Source organism: Pelodiscus sinensis, chromosome 10, assembly GCF_052426305.1.
Source record: "Pelodiscus sinensis isolate ZL-2025 chromosome 10, ASM5242630v1, whole genome shotgun sequence".
In the NCBI taxonomy this organism is placed as follows: Eukaryota; Metazoa; Chordata; order Testudines; family Trionychidae; genus Pelodiscus; species Pelodiscus sinensis.
Genome location: NC_143061.1, coordinates 36,406,852 through 36,410,713, shown reverse-complemented (window position 1 = coordinate 36,410,713; position 3,862 = coordinate 36,406,852).

Below are 3,862 nucleotides of genomic sequence, written 5' to 3'. Positions count from 1 at the left end.
TTCGAATTCCCTTGCTCTTCATTATATGAGGGTTACTGGCATCAAGAGGAGCACCCCTCTCAGTTTGAATTAGCTGTCTTAACTCGATCGCTAATTCAAACCCTTGACGATTGACAGTGGCAGTTTCAATCTTCTTCTGCAGTGTAGACATACCCTCAGAGATGAGGGGTGTTTTTGTTTTCTCTTCTGAAAAATAATTGCTCTACCATTTCATCTCTAGGTTTTCTTAGTACTATTTTTAAAACCCTTTTTGGGGCTATGTACTAATAAATGTATGTATTAAAGAAATAGCACATCATTCATGATGACCACTTATTAGTTATCTATTCATGGACCTTCCAGAACGGCATAACTTTCATTTTCATGTTTAACTTTCCCTATCAACCCTTTCATTGTATCAATTGCCTTGATTCATTGTATCACCTTTTTCAGTCTTACTTCATTTTTCTGCCTGGTCAATAGTCTTTCTAATCCTAGACAAGAGCCCTCATTATGGGAAGATGGAAAGCGACTGTCTAGGAAGGAGCATGGCGGAAAGGGATCTAGGGGTCATAGTGGACCACAAGTTGAATATGAGTCAACAGTGTGATGCTGCTGCAAAAAAAGCAAATATGATTCTAGGTTGTATCAACAGGTGTGTTGTAAGCAAAACTCGTGAAGTCATTCTGCCGCTCTACTCTGCACTAGTTAGGCCTCAGCTGGAGTACTGTGTCCAGTTCTGGGTGCCACATTTCAAGAAAGATGTGGAGAAATTGGAAAGGGTACAGAGAAGAGTGACAAGAATGATTAAAGGTTTAGAGAACATGACCTATGAAGCCAGGATTCATGAACTGGGCTCGTTTAGTTTGGAAAAAAGAAGATTAAGGGGGAACATGATAGCGGTTTTCAAATATCTAAAAGGGTGTCACAAGGAGGAAGGAGAAAATTTGTTCCTCTTGGTTTCTGAGGACAGGACAAGGAGTAATGGGCTTAAAGTGCAGCAGGGGAGGTTTAGATTGGACATTAGGAAACAATTCCTAACTGTCAGGGTGGTCAAATATTGGAATAAATTGCCAAGGGAGATGGTGGAATCTCCCTCTCTGGAGATATTTAAGAACAGGTTAGATAGACATCTGTCAGGGATGGTGTAGACGGAGCTTGGTCCTGCCTTGAGGGCGGGGGGCTGGACTCGATGACCTCTCGAGGTCCCTTCCAGTCCTATTATTCTATGATTCTATGATTCTATGATTATTAAGTGGATATAGTGTATAGCAGTGGTCCACAACGCGGTTGGGGACTACTGGTGTATAGAAATGCAGCTTTCTGTCGTTTTGATATTAATAAATACCTTTCCAGTAAATGCTTAATTTCCTTACTCCCACTTCCTTGTTATCTCGTCTGGCAATCAAAGCTATGCCATGTTCATCCAGTTTTAATTCTCATTGTGCTGATCCAGCTCAATTCCCTCTCACACCTATCCAAGTAAAATTCACAGGCAGCATGGTCACCTAAAATCATACTGTTAAAAAGCAAAGCCAGAGATGTTTGTGGTCCCATGTCATGCTTTCTTTTCTGAGGATGGGGAAACCTCACCCACCCTTGCAGAATGCAGCAGAAGGCCTCACAGAAGGAGATCGACAAGAGTTCACCCCCTCATCTTAAAATGAAGTTCTTATGAATTTGTAAGTAAGTTACATTGTTTGCTGCCCTAGTGCACTATGTACAAGAAAAAGGGTCCTCTTAACTGCAGACAGACCCAAGATAGGATGCAGGTTAAGCTGAATAAGGACCAGATCCAAAGCCCATTGGAGACAATGGCTATGTCTACACTGACGGGTTCTTGCACAAGAACGGCCATTCTTGCACAAGAACCCGCAGAGCATCCACACTGCCCTCCCACTCTTGCACAAGAAGATTTACAGTACGGCATTGGAAGACAGGGCTTCTTGCACAAGAGCTACACTCTTTTCTATCAAGTGTGAGCCATCTTGCACAAGAGCTCTTGAGCAAGAGGGCAGTGTGGACACGCGGCAGGGGTTTCTTGCACAAGAAAGCCCTATGGCTAAAATGTTCATCAGAGCTTTCTTGCACAAGAAAGCATCCACACTGCCATGGATGCTCTTGTGCAAAAGCACATGGCAGTGTGGATGTGTTCTTGCGCAAGATATTCTTGCGCAAGAACCTACCAGTGTAGACATAGCCAATGAGTCTTTCTTGACTTCAATAGGTTCTTCCCACCTCCAAATTATTAACTTAGAATCCCATGCTTAAGGTATTACAACTGTATTACAATGCAATGTGCGGATACTAGTTCACTAAAAGTGCATTTGACAGTCTCTTCCATTTTTGTGGTACTCTGATGCTTTGGTGATGAGCACTATGGAAATGCCAACAGACTAATCACTCCAATCTGTGCTCACAAATTATAGCTTTTGGGCACAATGATGCAAAGTAAAAGTAAAACTTTTCCATGCTCTTGCTGCAGATAGACACTCAATACCACCAGCATCTGTCTTTAGAGCTTTCACCCCCTAGCCAATACTATTCTCCTTTTACATTGTTGTAAGTTAGGAATAACTTCAGTGAAGTGTATAGTTATACCAACACTAGATGAAACAGAAGATCCACTGGGCCCTCTTACCTTTTGCACTTCCTGACTTGTGTGTGTTTAAACATGTAACATAACCATTATCGAGGCTTAGGTGTTGACTGATCAGTTTGCCTTCATTTGCACTGGTTATTAAACAGTGTTAGACCTTGCCAATAGCTGACACATGGTAGCATGTAGTTACTCCACTCCCCTGGCATACCTACAATATGAGAGATGTTTCATGCTAAGGAGAGTCTGACTTACATGAAGAGTGAGGAAAGGGTTAAGCAACTGGCGATGCACCTAGGGAGGGGGTAAGGAACAGTCAGCCAATAAAAAATGCAGATAGGAATTTCAAACCAGGAAAGAGGTTTTTCTTTTCTCTCTCTCTTCTTTGTTTGAGATCAAAGCAGTTTCTCCCAGGTATTCAGGGAGATGGGAGACACTTTCTCTCTCCAGGAACATACTTCTTGAAACATGTAAATAGGGAAAAGTTTAGGTAGTCCCTCAGGGTTTCTTGTTTTCCTTGTTGGGGGTTTGGAAATCATGTCTGAGCTGGCTAATTGTTTTTCTCTTTTGTAATTAAGGATTACAGCCTAGGGACTTTCCCTGAGTCGATGTCACTTTATAGCTATTTACCACCTAAGTCAATTTACTATGCTTGCAACAGTAGTTTTGTTTTGATAATAAAAGCGTTTTTCTTTTGTTTTGATTAACTGGTATTGGTTGATTTTTGTGTCCTTAGGTTACGTGCTTACTTTTCTGGTCAGAATCTCTTGTTCTCTATGGATTCCCTCTGTTTGTTTTCCCAACTCCAAGCAAAACGGAGGTTGGGGCAAAGGGGAGAGCTTTGCCTTAGTGAGGGGATTCCCAAGTGACCTCTTCCCTGGAAAAGAGTTTATTTTATATCTTTTTAAGTACACTTGGGTGGTGGCAGTGAATTTTTATTATCTTCTTTTTCTTAGATCTCAGGGAGATTGAGACCAGACAAGCTTGTCTCTGGGAGTGCAGGTAGCATGTCCATAGCGACAAGTTTTACAGAGTTTATTCTGCTAGCTGGCCCTCTATCTCTGCACTCAGAGTGTCAGGATGGGGTATTGAGCCGTGACAAATGCTGTCTCTGAAGTTGGTAGTACCAAATATTTTCCACCTCACAGTGGATAATGTAGTAGCTTTACTAAGGCCATGTCTACATTAGGAAACTATTTCAAAATTATTAAATTCGACTTAAGAACTCCCGATTTAACAAATTTGAACTAGTGTGTCCTCACTATGGGGAAGCCGCAGAATTAG